The sequence below is a fragment of the Wyeomyia smithii genome, chromosome 2, assembly GCF_029784165.1.
Source record: "Wyeomyia smithii strain HCP4-BCI-WySm-NY-G18 chromosome 2, ASM2978416v1, whole genome shotgun sequence".
In the NCBI taxonomy this organism is placed as follows: domain Eukaryota; kingdom Metazoa; phylum Arthropoda; class Insecta; order Diptera; family Culicidae; genus Wyeomyia; species Wyeomyia smithii.
The window spans coordinates 66,126,635-66,142,784 of NC_073695.1; the positions used below are offsets into that span (position 1 = coordinate 66,126,635).

Sequence of the window (16,150 nt, forward strand, 5' to 3'; positions counted from 1 at the left end):
ATAGAATAAACACATAACCGCATTAAAAGAGTGCACCTGTAGTGTTTTCGCTTGGCAGATTTATACCAGTGTGTATGACAGATGTCAATAAAAGAAGTATAAATTCTATTTATTTTCCGTGTAAAATGCGTTCTTTCCACCACAAGGGAGCGCTGCAAAATTCACTGAGCACTCTGCAGTTTTCAAATCACAGATGACCTTCCGTTCTGTGCTACTATAGAATTCAGCTCGAAGGAAGGGTATGTAGTAGAGAGCCTGAGAATGAACCCATGTTAAAGTCCTTTGACAACCAAATGGCCTGATTCTACTAAGATTCGAACCCACGACCACTCGCTTTTCAAAGCGAACTCTGTAACCTTGCGGCTACGAAGCTCTCATACGAAAGGTTACTTCTGATAGCAATCCTACTGACGCCGGTACACTGGCAGTGTTGGCAAAAAAAAATGATTTTCAGCATTTGATTCGACATACTCAACTTTGAACGGCTATAGCATTTTTTTTAGGACATCCTAGCTCTTTAGTAGCTTCAGCAAGGTTGTTAAGCATCTAAAATGCTTTACTTTTACGAAGTGTAGTGCATTAATAATGCTGGGCTGAGCTCCCCAGAAAGGGAAATGCAAAAAATTAGGTTTTCCCATACAAATTTCCATACAAATTTGAAATGCAATGCGCCAAGCGGAGACAAAAGCAATCGGCCTCCGGTAAGTTTAGGATTGTTTGGGGCCCCAAATGGAACCAAAAAAAACCTGGTTCTGGAAAATTGATCACTTTTCCCCACCGTAATACCTATGTTCCATCCCAGGAGATTAGTCAACAAAGGAAAAGTACACTCCTTTGTTGACTTTAGCTTCACCACTCCCAACGAATCAGGTATATTACTTCTTACATACGGATCGGTTAGTACGGATTGTCCCCGTTCTTAGATTGTATTGTATTATATTGCGCTACACAGTAGGCCTGGCCGTTGACAAGAAAAATGTATGGAAATAATTTTTTTTAATGGTGGATATCATTTTCCAGGATCCTTTCAAGTACTGGCTGTGTTAGTGTAGACAAGACAAGACTAGATCATTGTTTTCGCTCGATTTCAAATGGCATATTGGAGAACCAGAACAGAAAGTCTGTAAATTTAATTGCTGAAATTTAGTGAGAATTAGTAGTAACTCTAACAGAACGTTTATATTAATCCATGAATCGTGTCAAAATATTTGAATGAATTTTAACTACTTCAGTATGAACATATGAATGTCAGAACAAATGGGAATTGACCCAAACTGTTATAGGGAGCTATAATTATGACCACCTATCAACCGTACAAGGTTTAACTATGCGTAGTAACGGTCACTCACATTAAACCCCGCTCATGAATCTTGTCGCACGATATTCATCGGTTCATCGAATTCCCGCTCTCAGTTTCCCTCAGGGTGACGGACGCACAGAGAAACAACAGCCACTGGCTGCTCGTGGGTGACCATTGAATTCCTACGAGATGTCGACATTCTCTTGGTTCGGATTTGCTCTACATCGGAGTGTACATTCTCAGCCTGCTGGAGCTCGTCTCACGTCGCATGTATTCGTGTTGACTTTCGGCGATTCGGACGAATTTTCTCGCTCTGGATTATCGAGCTTTTTAGGGCGGCTCCAGTTTTGTTTTAGTTCTCTCCCGTGGCTTATGATATTGGAAAATTCCCTGCACGATAAAGAAAATTCAGTGGTATTCCTGGCAATCAGAGTGCAAAAGTAGTTCTATTTTACAGCAATTGGTCATTCAAACAGGTGTAAAGTGGTTCCAGTTGGTTTGCAGTGCATTGCGAGGTGGAAAAAGGTGAAAAATCAACGCTAGGATTTTGCTTGGCAAGGATCGATTTCACCCCGGATACAGGCAGTGAGTTCGTGTGAGCAGTGAAAACAAAAAGAAGTAAAACTCGTGTTTTCACCTTCAGAGCACCTAAATTCGTACCCGGAAAAGCTTGACATGGTGAAAAGTCAGCACTTCAAGGATCTGTTGGGAACGCATTAATGTGCAGGGCTCGTGAAAAGTTGTCCCTGAGTGAGATTGCGATGCTGTCTGGAGTTCCCATATTGTAATCAGTGTACCGAAACAGACAAACACGATGGAGGACGGAAACGTTGTCGAACATCACACTTCAGCCTCGCCCTGGGTTCTAGTACTGTGAACGGCAGAACTGTTTCTTGCTGCTCGAATGGAGCTGCGGTATTTTTCACAATACACGATTTCCCATACCGATGCCCACTGTTTTCCCCCTGCAAATCCGACTGATTCACACACACGCTCGTATTGATTTTTCTTTCTCCACGCTTCATCCTCGTCATCTCGGATGAGGACGGCTTCCGACCGACCGATGTTCGTTCGTACTGTGCGCAAAAAATGACGTGTCGGATGAAATCCAAGTTGGCTGCGAGACAGCCCCCCGTGGGGTGGTTGGGTGATGATGATTGTGATGATGGTGGTGGTGGTCTGTTTTTTCGTCCAGTTGTGTACCTACTACAACCGATATCGGTTAGTTGCTCGCGTGACAACCCAACAACGGTGCTCTGTTCGGTGTCATTCAAATTTATGATAGGTATGCTATTTAGCTTTTCGAACATCAACCGCGTTTTTATTAGATAATGATAGTTTCACGTGATGATCGGTGTAGGAAAACATTTTCATTAATCTTCTTCTTTTGTGTGGCTAAAAGTTTTCCCAAGAAGACGTGTAGAAGAAAATATCCTTGCTATTTCTTTCGATAGCATGCTGCAGCCAAAGTGTCATTGAACTTTTGCATTGAACCATCGACTGCTCATGGATTTCACCGTCGCTACAGAGTGATTTGAATTGAATTTTGACCCTGCCGGTCACAATTGCACAATCGTCACTATTTTTCATCCCCCTCACACACACTCACAGCGAGACGTTCCAATTTTCATTGATAAGCATCACAGCACGGTGCTTACTAACCAACTGGAAAGCGTGCTGGAAAAATCAATTATCACCAGCTGCCTGCAAGCGATGACGGTTGTTGCCATTTATTGCTGGTCCCGTCCCGAAACCGATGAATCAACCGACAGACGACGGAACACTAGCAGCCCAGGAAAAATGCTATTTTTAGTCCAATTATTATGATATGAAGTGCCAGAGGGTTCAACTGGTATCTGTTTGGAGAGCGGAAATAAGTTGGCAGACTTTTGCAACTGTTGATATCTAGCTGCAATCGCAGTGCAAATATTTTTCCATTTTTCCTGCTGGTTTGTGTCCGATATAAGATATGCTATAGACACAACAATTGCGATGTTATACTCGGTAAATCAGCTTGGGTGGGACGTTGTGAAGAATTGGCCTGGCCAAACCGAATATGCTCCATCGCTTAGATTTTGAATCGACAATTTTGCTTATTTCAATTGGTTTAAAACCCATTAATAGTGACCGAATAATATTCAACAGCAGTGGAATGTTCTTGTGAACTTACAGAATAATTTTTTTCTGGTTCACATAGTAATGGTTGTAATTGTTGCCGCAACCCAATCATTCAGCTATATTGGGGAATGATCTGCAATTGGTTATGAACAATAACTTGATTAGTTGAGTTATACTGTGAAGTTATTAAGTCGGTAGACCTTCAAACTTTACATTTTTAGCGCTCAATTCGACTGTGTGCTGCAACATTTCAGCCAAGCTAGAACCTGTACCTTTAGGGCCTTGAACTTTTGCGTGCAACACGCAACTTCTACTCGCAACAGAGTCCTGCTGTTTACTGCACCAGCCATGAAGGCATTTGCTGAAAAAACTGCATTCAAATTTGTTAGGAAGGGATTTTTGTGTTACCCTTTTGTGTTGTTGAAACGGAAGTAATAAATTGTTCGAGAGAAGCTTATTATTTGCATGCGGAAGTTGCACTGCTTACTGGAACAACCAAAAACTTATATGACGTTAAAAGGGTACCTTGCTGTAGAGTGCTTACTTAAATTGGTACCAATATCAAAATATATTATATACGCTCTCCAACATTTTAGTTGAATTTATTTGTTTTATTTTCAATACCGTTGAAGAAAATACACGATCTGTCATGATTAAGGAAACAACTGACACTAAGGGACAACCAGAAATTGGATAAGATTTATTCAATGTGGGTCCTCCTGAATTGCATCGTAATACTGTAGTTATGCGATAAGTCTGCCTCCATACCTCATACTTTGATGGCAATGCCTAAATGTTCAATGTTCATGTTCAATGTTTGTTTTGTGCAACAAAAACTTAAAAAGGTTGAATGCCTTCTATATTAGTTCCATAATCTATTGCGAAAAACCATTTTCCAATGGTTACATTTGTGTTAATAGCATTATTTTTCAACTTTTTGAATCATACACAATACTAGAATCTATACTGTTAGATAACAAATTTAGTAACTATCGAACAATTGAGGTTCTCTAACTACTCAGCCTGAGTATGGTCGGTAGCTAGCAGTGTAGAGTGTTATATAAATCTGTTGCTATCTGGCAATCCAACGCTGAGAAGTGTTTCATCATTGTTTTTATTATTGACTTATCTTTGACCCTCAACTTCTAACTTCTCCTGATTGCAAAATTATTTTCTAGTTATTAGAAAGAGCGTGTCCAAAATGTCATAACGATTGTACAGTTATGTGAAAAGCACGAATTTTGTAGTAATACTGGTCTAAATATGCATTTATGCTCATGCGCATGTAATTTATTTTACATGCATTTTTTTTGCTATTTCATGAATAAATTCGGTTATTTTAAATACACCGGCTGAAATCACATATGGCATAGACCTATGAACTTAGGATTATGAAAGAAAAATGTTTCAGCCAAGTTGTTGTTTCGGATAACTGATTTGATTTTATTTTGTTCAACCTATTAGTCGTGATATCTCGGATTATTCGTTTAACCTATTAATCTTCCCGGAAATTCGTCGTCTTTGATCTTAACTTCTCTTCCTAAATAACTGCAGTCTTCAGCAAATCTGTTCAAAAGATCAAGAGCTTCTGGTTGGTAGCCAGTTTAGTGCAGAATGCTGGTTTTCTTCCGGTTCCGACTTCCTGGAAAGTTGCGGTCTTCAGCAAATTCATTCAGAAAGTCAGGGATAAAATAATTTCACAACACTCAGAACTAAACGCACACTGGCACGACGTAATGGTTCAATTTTCAACCAAGCTATCCATAAACTAAAACTTGTGACCTTCTCAACAAGTTTTCTGAAGACCGCAGTTTTCCGAGTGGTTGGATTGATAAGATAAATTCAATTCAAAATACTCAAAACTGTACGCACACTAACACCACGTTTTGCCTTTTTCCTAGAAAGGTATAGCAATCACTTGCAAAACCAAAGATATAAAAGTGCTCCAAAGGGCCAAATGGCATATATCACTCGACTCAGTTCGACGAGCTGTGCTTTTTCTGTATGTAATGTTCGGTATAGTCATGCTTCTGGCAACCAGAAATCCGTTATTTAGAGTGAAAAATATATCCTGCAGAAATTATCAAGCTGTATTTTTTTCTATTATTTCATGCAAATCTATTCAAATAAATAATAAGTTCGGAAGAGAAGGGCTGGGTCTCACCGCTAGGTGGATTAATTTTGGTTTTTTTTTTGTAAGATTTAGACCACTGCGACCATTGTTTTGATCTTTTGTGGTATGCCTCTTCTTTAGTCTAGGTACTCGTGGCAGACATATCACTATTGATAGAAGTGATCGTCCTTGTCATATCGCACCCTTTCTCCCAGTCAGACCAGACCTCACAAGGATCCATAAGTTTCTTTTCCAAAGGCTCTTATTCTGCGCTGTATTATTGCACTGCATTGGCAGAGCAAATGTTCTACGGTTTCACATTCGAACCCGCAGAGGCGACAAATCTCGTCATCTGACTGACCAATTTGTTTTAGGTGATTCTTACTTGGACAATGTCCGGTGAACAGATCTGTTATTGTGCTTAATTTTTTTTTGTTTAAACTTTTTGACGTGGGACTACGTCTTTCTTCACTATACTAAGGTACATTCTGGGAAAACTGGATTGAACATGTAACGTTTTTGGTTGGCGGAATGGAAGATTTTAGATGCTAATAGCGCTCAAACAACTGTTACGATTTCAATAGTTAATATACCGTTGGAAAGCGAAAACACACAAGATTTGTATAACATGATAATTTTAGTTGTCATTTTCTTATTACTCCGTGAAAATTGCGGGAAAGTTTGAAGGTCGAATATCCACATACATTTTTCATACGATTGGTATATTTCCCTAACGCAGACTTCAAAAACATAGACGAAATGATTTCACGCATTCAGTCATTGGCTAACAATGCCAGCCAATTGGCATCGCATCCATTACCCAGCATAAGCGACGATGAAAGAAAGCAGAGATGCTTCCACGTGATTGGTTCTTCCCCCAATCACCCAAGTTCCCCACCAGGCTTCGAAATGGTCACGGTAGAACCACTTTTCACTGCGATAATCGTCTTCTTCTTCCTCTGACGCTACCAAGGCTCGCTGTCAGAATACATTCTTAAACAAACATGTCAAATGAGTATCGCCATCACGGCGTTATTTTCCTCAAACGTATTTTGACATTTTTTCTAGAAATTAGAATTACGCGCGTTGAGTGCGTGTATTCTGGAAATTATTTATATCATTGATCTTGTAATAATATTTCTCAACATAAATGAACGAAGTAGACAGAAATAGGCCGAAATAACATCGCTAAACGATTGACAGTGTGTTTTCTTTGATACGCGAGTGTCGTTTGACTATCCTTTTCTTTCTGTGAGCTGCGCGGCGATGGTTTGGTTGTTTTACATTTACGAGCGAAAGCCGACTGTGACGCACGCTAAGGAAGCGAGATCAAATGAAAATGGTGACCGTTTACAAGCCTGTTCCCCACACTGAGTGACGCTATAAAAGGACATTCCGTGTTGAGAGAAGCTCATTCCCCGGTCGACCGTCAAAGCGAACAGTTCGGCCTCCCTTCGATCTGAGTTGGACCCCACCAGTGGTAATCTAATTCAGATATCGTTGTTGGAATACAGCCCGAAACTGGACGTGAGCGTTAGCGTGTGTATGTGTGTGTGAATAGCGTTAGCGTGTGTATGTGTGTAAGGAGTGTTAGCGTGTGTGTGTGTGTGTGTGTGTGAAAGAGTAGCGTTAGCGTGTGTATGTGTATGTGTGTGTGTGTGTGTGTGTTAGTGTGTTTGTGTGTGTGTGAGAGAGAGAGAGAGAAAGTGGCGTTAGCGTGTGTATGTGAGTAGCGTTAGCGTGTGTATGTGTGTGTGTGAGTAGCGGTAGCGTGTGTGTGTGTTAGTAGTGTGTGTGTGAGTAGTGTGTGTGTGTGTGTGTGTGTGAGTAGTGTGTGTGTGTGTGTGTGAGTAGTGTGTATGTGGTGTGTGAGTAGTGTGTGTGTGTGAGTAGTGTGTAGTGTGTGTCTGTGTGTGTGTCTGTGTGTGTGTGAGTAGTGTGTGTATGTTTGAGTAGTGTGTGTGTGTGTTTGTGTGTGTGAGAGTAGTGTGTAGTGTGTGTCTGTGTGTGTGAGAGAGAAAGTAGCGTTAGCGTGCGTGTGTGCATGTGTGTGCATGTGTGTGTATGTGTGTGTGTATGTAAGTAGCGTGGGTGTGTCTGAGGAGCGTGTGCAATGTGAGTAGCGTGTGTGTGTATAACGTGTATGTGTGTATAACATGTGTGTGCAAAAATGCATTCATTCGAGGTAAATTTATTTATGACAAAATACTTTTATTGGCAACAAGTTAATTATTCTTTCTATTAGTTTGTATGCTATGGTTTATGACAGGTGTATGTGTTTTTTTGTGAAGTGTTCATAGAATGTTGTGTATGGTATTTGTACGTTTGGTGTGTGTTATATTTTATGGCTATGGCAGAATTAAATCTTTACACCCACCATAGTCCCACGTCAAGCCTACGTTTGTGCACTCAAGCACATACCCTTTAACTTTTTTTTCACGTTTGGTGTTGTAAAGCGTTTCGACTGGCGTAGCTCTTCAGAGCATATCGAATTCTCTTGTATTGTCCGATGTTTCCAGGTTTTCAATTCTGCTTTCAGGGCGCTTGATGATACCCCGCAGAATGGTTCTGGGCCCATGAAATCGGAGTATGAACCCTGCCTGGCTAACGTATCGGTTTTTTCATTACCTTCCACTCCACAATGACCCGGAACCCAGAATAACTTGACTTGGTTCCTTTCTGCCAGTTGTTTTAGTGAAAGGATGCATTCCCATACTAGCTTAGAAGTACATGTGAAGACTTCCAATGCGTTTAGTGCTGCTTGGTTATCGAAGAAAATGCATACTTTCTAGCCAAACATATTTGTGCACATTCAAAGATATTTTAGTCTGAAACACTGTAGGCCAACGACCCATTGGTATCGAAATACTTATTTCTGGCCCATTTATATCCTCCTGTTGAATTGTTCATTTTTGAGCCGTCTTTGTGTAAAGACGACAGAGCCTTGTCGAATATTCGGGCCTGCTTGTTCCCAAATTTTCCGTTCGGTCTCGTGTTTCGAAGTTTGGTTTAGTTTCCAATGAAATCCGGCAAAAATATGTCTCATTTCCAAATATCTGGCAGATTCTGAGGTTTATCTGTTTGTCTGGCGCCGAACAAAAATTTGGCAAAATCCAGATTTATCTGGCGTACTGGTAACCTTGCGTAGAATCATGAAAATGTGTTTCCGGTGATAAGTTAGGGAATTGTGATTATTTTGTATGATGTTTATGTACGGCCCTGTATAAAGTGGCATCTTGAACTTGAAAATGGCGTCTTAAGTTGATTTTCGATCGCTGAGCATCATCCCTGTTCTGAGAATATTTTTTTCTTATTAGATGGTATTCGACCATTTCAGCACATCCCGGACGAACACATACGATTCGCATAAATTCTCTAGGATTCCTCACATTGGATTCGTGAGCGTCTTTGAAAAGGATTCCTGAAAAAAGAATCCTCAGGAATGCCCTGTATATGGCTCTAGGATTCTTGAATAAGAATCCTGAGTGGGAATCCTTCGAATCGTGATTGCGATTCCTTTCACGATTCCGTCACCGAGTTAAAGGTATCCTGGGGATTCTTACTCAAAATTCTATGCGTTTAAGTAAGGGATAACAGATACACAACTAAAGAACCAGAAACGAGACCATATCTTTTTATTTTAAGTATCGACAACGGACGTATTTTACACTCACTCGCTCTCCTATTGAATTTCAGATCTCCTTGAAATGACCGTCTGAACTTGATTTTGAGAGAGTAAGGATCATTTTTTGTGCGGTTATTGAAGCAAAAAAAAACCACCCAATATGAGTGTTTCTTTAACCAGAATGACGCTCAGAGGCTGGAAATTGTCTCGAAATGCCATTTTGAAATTCGAGATGGCGACTTCCGGTTTCTAGAAAATAGTTGAATATGACCAACTACCATCCAACATGTGTGTTACTTTAACCAGAATGACGCTCAGAGGCCAGAAATCATCTCCAAATGCAATTTTGAAATCCAATATGACGACTTCCAGTTTCTAAAGAACAGCGGAAAATTACCAAATACCCCCCAATAAGGGTATAACTCAAACCAGAATGACGCTCAGGGGCCAGAAATTGTCTTCTAATGCCATTTCAAAATCCGAGATGGCGCGTCCGGTTTCTGAAAAATTCTTCTGGGAAACAGCCGAAAATAACCGAATACATACTACTACATATGGATGTTTCCGTAATCAAAATGATGTAAAGAAGCCAAGCATTGACCCAGTTTCTAGATAACAACGAAAATAACTGAAATCACAAGGAATCAATGAATTTGGAATGTCTAAAATTATTAAAATAAGCACAAAAATAAGCGGAACGAAGTTTGCCGGGTTAGCTAGTAAAACATAATATAATTGTCAGAAGAACTGAATTTATATTTTTCAATTTTTTTTGCAGTGTATATTTTTTTGAAAGGACAAAATTTTTATCTATAACTTTACCGAAGACACAATACCGTTCTAATAAATTGTTTAGATGCTAAAAATGTTTTTTATCATTATTAATAGTCCCGACGTTTGATTTATAAAAGTACAAAATCATGTTTCCTAAAATGAAAAAAGTTTCGTTTCATTTGCAGCCGATTGCAGAAAAGTTTAGATCTATTCTATGGTTATTTGTAAAAATGGAAAAACTTTCCCAAATACTTCTATAACTCAATTGATAATTTTGGAGTTGTTTTGAATTAAACTGACAAGGTTAGGTAATTGGGACTAAATTACAATAATAAACTATACGAGATGTTTATATCCTTTTTATTACCAGAATTTCAAAGCTTTTTTAATTTGCTGAATAAAATTTTGATTTGCTGACGTTAATGTACAAAGATTTTTCGATTTTAAACTCACGATCATTTATCTCACTCTTTATTTTATTACCATGGAACGGGGTGAAATTGACCATCTTTTATAACAATTTCCAATTAACTAGTTTCATGTACATTTTTACCGAAATAGTATAATTTCAAATCAAGTACTGGTCTGTGCTCCAGTAAACCTCTATGGCTATTGGTGAAATTTCTATCGTCTACTTCATGAAATAAATTCGATAATTCTATAAGGTACTATGAGGTAAATTGGGGTGAAATTGATCACCTTTTAAATCCATACATTCTTATGGCAATGTGCTTTTTTTCGATATGCTAAAGATAAATGATGATTTCTGTACTGAAAAATATCATTTACAGCTAGTTTGGAAACGAAAAAGGTTAAAATTTGTTTATTTTGGTTCACGAGCCGCTTGTTGCTAAATTTGCTCTTTTTTTATCGTCGTTAGACCGAATTCAATTCGGTCATTGCAAAAGCTCAAAAACTAGCTCTGAAATTATAATCGTTGTGGTTTCCTGCGAATTAATCAGTATTTTTTTAATGGTATGGAATGATCATTGTTGAAAATTACATTTTTTGAGCTTTTATCAAACTTTACTCACTTCTCCAAATTTAGCGTAACTAACCCTCAACTAAGATTACTTTAAGTAAATTCAACACTTTTTTTTTGTTATTTGGAAACTTGTTTGATCAAATTTGATTGAGTTTTGACTGAGTTAGAAGAATTTTTCGAAAATATAAAAAATTGCACCGGGCATGCAAGGGTTAACTTTGACAGGTATATGAATCATGCAAAAGTTGCGTTTGAGGTACTTTATTATGTTATTTTTCAAATATTCTTAAATGCTGAAAATCTACAAAAATATGTTACTTTTTGACCCTTCGACCGGTTTCTACCATATTTCATGTATCACAAAAAAAACATCACGTCATTCACGTCCGTAAAATGATTAGTGGATCAATTAAACAATAAATAGAGTAGGTACTCATGCCTTGTACTATGATTCTTCATCAAGCATCATTTTACGAGAAATGTATACTCTAAGTTTATTGTAAGCTTGAAATATGTTCTTTTCCTGATTAAGAAAACCCTTTTTACATATAATATTTACTATTTGGCGAAAGTGGCTATCGAGTTTCCTAATAAGGTACTCGAATGGATCAAAATTCAATTCCGAAATTTTTTTTCTTTGAAAAAATGTAAAATTGGGACGAATAATTTTTCGTTTTTGTACTTTTAATAAAAACTCATGTTAAACAAATAAAACGATTTTTTTTTGCAATTTCGCGACAAATAATGATGCTTAACAGAAATTATAATTTTTTATGTATTTTTACCAAATTCACGACAAAATTTGTTTCAAAATGTTATCAATGATCATCGAAATGTGTTAGTTAGATTATCAAGAGATTCTGTACGGTATTATGCGCTACATCGTTATATGGAAAAATGAAGGCTTTCATGATAGAAGCATTTCAGTGCGTTTATTTTAGTTGCATAACAAACTGCCGTTGGGATGAATAGAAGTGGAAATATCGAATTTGTGAATGATGAGAGCGCACCCTCAAGCGCATAGGGTTTGCAATTCAAACGATGAGTAAAAAATATACGTTTTACATCATATTTTCATTCTATTTTAATGGTTAGAGGCATTGAATGAGATTCGATTCCTGGGTGCCAATAAAATAATTTATTCCGAAAAATAAAATTCCTTTTGGACAAAACCAATCTAAATTCAGCGACGATTACACTAGAATGATGTAATCAATTCATGTTTAATCTAATCGAGTTTTATATCAAGATCGTTAAAATACAAATTAGGCAATAAAACATTACGAAAGTTCAAATCAAGCCAGCCCAAAAAATTTCCCGCTAGAAAGGTCTTTGGCAGTAATAATGAACAGTTATGTTAGCTCATATGCAAACGACACATCAAACATTATCACGCATTTCGTACCTCACCAATCTTGCTGTTTGGTGAGGTGACACGTTTTGTCGAAAAAAAAAAAAGCAACAAACACTGTTGAGAGAACACCTCTGATGAATCACTTCCCATTATTGTGCGGTTTACCCCTCGCGCGCACTCCATCCGCTGCGTGCGCGCGTGGTGAAGAAAATTTACGACCTGAATAATGAACGCTGTTTATGGGATACGTCGACCAACGACGGTGAAGGCGACTAAACGGGCACGAACAATTTCACCCACCGCCCTTCGCGGGCAGTGAATGGACGACGTCGACGTTTTTTCGCTCCCTCTCTCTCCCTCTCTTTAAATGACATTCTCGTGTGCTCTCGCCGCCCCAAACTGAACACCACAAACCACACGAGAGATGATTGCCAGATACACTCACCGCAGCACAATGGCGAAAGTTCACCCACTCAGCTCAGTGAAACGTGGAAAATGACGTTGGAGTGCTGTTGGTTACTTTGTAAGACCAGCTAACCCTTCCGTCTGCCAGTTGGCATTTTCATCCGTCTCTGATGCCGTCCACTGGCGACCGTGCGACCCCAGCGCTAGCGCATCAGATTATACAGTCAACCGCGGTCGAAAGCGTGCGTCCTGTGCAAGCGATTAGTGGAATTTTTCCACTAAAGGAGTTTTTTACTAGAACGTCCCAGAATGATACTTAGGAACCGAAAAATGGTATTCGAAGACATTTGGATTTCAAGATGCCGACTTTCGGTTTCAGAAAATACGTGGTATTTAATCATATATTGGGCCTTTTGTGAGTCCAACGCTATTTTGGAGCCCAAAATGTTGACTGTTCTCTATTCTCTGGAAAACTGGGTAAAACTCAGGAAAAAGCTTAAACACTCCCAAAAAGTGGTGTTTTCGGAACCGAAACAGCGCTAAAAATCTGAAAACTACTGCCTGGTGCCATTTTTTAATTCCAATGGGCGACTTTATGTTTCTGCAAAGCTGCAAAACTAAGACAAATGTTAAAAAACCTTCGAATATTGGTATTTCTGAACCTGCGATCTATGCTCAGAAACTGAAAATCGATGTCTGATACCATTTTAAAATCCTAGATGACGAAAATTTATAAAAAAAAACTAAGAAAAGCTGAAGCAAATATTCCAAAACTTGCCGATATTAGTGTTTTCAGAACAGGGATAAAACCTTGAAATCGAAAATTGCCATTTTGAATCCCAAAATGGCGACTTCCAGTTTTTGGAAAGATAAAAACGCTCAATTATCGGTATTTTCAAGGCTGTGTAATGATGAGATTGATAAGGGTGGACTTTACACACCATTAAACCAAATTCTTTTTTGAGAACAGGATCATTCTGTTCAAGAAAAGATTTCTTGTGAACATTTCCTGTGTTTACCTATTCCTTTAGGAACATTTAAATAATGTTATGAAATATAAATTATTTAACTATGATGAAATGGTTAGGAAATACTTAGGCCGTTACAAATTTGATTTTTTTTCATGTCTCCCCCCCCCCCCCCCTTGAAAAATCTTTAATATTGGAAGGGGAAGAAAAAATAGCTCGAACCGTTTTGTTCATTTTATTGGCCTTCCGACAGCATAAATGCTTAATTTAGCAACAAACAAGTCCAGTGACAGCGAGAGTGTCGTCAAAAGGCAAGCGAAATAAATAATAATAAAGTGATATTTTTACAACAATTATTTGAGTGCAAGTTACAAACGTCATAACTTGCACACAAACTTTGATCAAAAATATTTTTTTTTTTCGTCTTAGTGTTATTTATATTTGCCACCCCCTTTGCTTGGTTTTATAACCTTGGACATAAAAAGAATTCGAAATTTTTATCAGCTTTATTAATATTTAAAGGTTATAACTTGTTTCTTTCCTCGAGGTATAAACATAAAATATTTATCGGAAAGGTAACTGCAGAGATTTCGCAGAAATTGTCAAGAAATCTTTAATATTTGTTCTAGAAGCAACACCTTAAACCATACTGACAGCAGCCTAACTGTTTCACCATACCAGCAGTCTCGAGCGTTAACATCGAATGTTCCGCTATGGCTGTATGTGTGCCATCCAGTCAGTTAGGTTGCAAGTGCCTGGTGCAGGTTGGAAACTTTTTACCCTCAGTAGGCTCCACCGAGCGGCCGAGGGTTGTAGTACAAAGCAGGAAAGTGATTATATTACATTTGGCCTCTGATTTCATAATGAGATAAAAAGTCTCACTCACTTACTCACCAACTCGCCACGCCACCCACCTCGCAACGTGTGCGTGCTATCTTGTCGTGTATTTTCACGCTCTCGGTCGTTGTCTCCCGGTTGTTACGAAGGGAGGTCACCCTTCGCGAAACAGTTTACCGATTCACTCCAGTGCCAACGCTGACTCTCGTCTCTTCGTGCTTCCTCAAGGTCAAAGTGATGCTCATGCCTCGCTTGCTGGTGGATTATCAGTTGATGATCTGCTGCTGATTGCTGGGTTAAATTTGCGTTGTTTTTCCCTGAGTTTACAGCTTTGTAGCAAATATTAAGCTTGCTCATAATTTAACGTCTTGATTATCGATTCCCTGGCGAGGCAGTGAAATCCTCTTATCTGCAGCGATATAATCCTACAATAATACCCCAGGCAGGCATCGGAGTCAGCCATCTGTAGCTTTCAGCGGTTGTTCATATGGTTTACTTTCTAATCTGTTTTTGACAATGCGACTTTTAAAACGATCCCAATCCTTCCTTTCAACTTCATGATTGAAGCACTTAATGAGTTGATGCCGAAACTGAACCTATTTTCTATCGTTATCCGGAAATACCAAACAATGCAAATACCAAAAAGCTAATATGCCTTGGTCTAATCTCATTTTTATCGGCGCAGTCTTCATTAATACCCTCAATCAGTATTCCCCCTGGCCACCCGCCCGCGGTAGCATGGATAAGTCTCACGTTCTGCATCAATTAGTTGTCGTTGGAATGCCATCTAAGTTATCGTTCTTCTTTCTCTTTGCAAGGGAAAATCGTCCGAGCGATCCCCGCCCTAAACTCATTACGCAACTTTTACTACTTTCTTTTCATTACTGGCTTGGAATTCCATTCATTGTTGCTGTGCTATCGCCTACCGAAGCAGTTAGCCGGAAGGAATCCTCCGTTGTCGTGTTGTTGCCCGGGTGAACGCGCCTCTTCCGAACAGTTATTCTGTTTGCTCTGGCCATAGCAGCAAAGCATAAAAATGATGTTGACTTTATGTCTTGAACGACTTTTTCCGATTGTTATGACAGACAGAAGGACGGAAAGGAAAACACAGGATCCAGCATATTTGTCTAGAATGTTGAACCAACTCGAACTCGAAAATCATGTGCTCGGGGGTGTTTTTGGGAGCTAATTGAATTGGCTTTTCGAATCAATCGATTGTCACCAAGGATTTGAACCGTTTCCGTGTGAATGTATTTAACAAACAACTCGACGGCATCTAAGAACAATGCGTTCCCATCGCGGCCAGTGAACAAAAGGAGCCGCATGGTTATTTGTGTTTTCGTAGTGTTTTTCTTCGAGTTCCTCCGTGTAAGCGAAGAATTTGGAATGTGCCATTATTAATGGGAGAAGCCATTTTTTTCGGCGACTTAGCCATGCACTTGAAATATGAAAAGCCGTCGCCTATCGTGTTTTTTCTTCTATTCTGACTAACGACGCCGAACGAATGATGATGATGAATCGATCACATTAAAGGTCATACTGTTCCGTTTAGTACATTAGCAATGCGGTAAAATGAATGGGTATCAAATGTGCTAGTATAGAGTAGATTTTCCTCACGATTCTATGCCACATAAATAGATTCCACTTCGCCGATCGTGAACCGTAAAAAAT

The 16,150-nt window shown here is 38.9% G+C and overlaps 1 protein-coding gene across 12 annotated transcripts in view; it reads left to right on the top strand.

The window, feature by feature from the left end:
• The window catches only part of LOC129725961 (G protein alpha o subunit), a 207,414-nt gene that overhangs the window by 38,372 nt on the left and 152,892 nt on the right, over positions 1-16,150 (top strand). For 4 of the 12 annotated variants that reach the window (XM_055682436.1, XM_055682435.1, XM_055682437.1 and 1 more), the window contains exon 1: positions 1,630-1,825. The exons of 6 other annotated variants lie outside the window; for them this stretch is intronic. The gene's annotated coding sequence lies outside the window, so the exon portion shown is untranslated. Of the gene's footprint in view, positions 1-1,629; positions 1,886-16,150 lie in introns of those variants that run through there. 2 more of the 12 variants (XM_055682433.1, XM_055682432.1) reach the window with 1 other exon arrangement.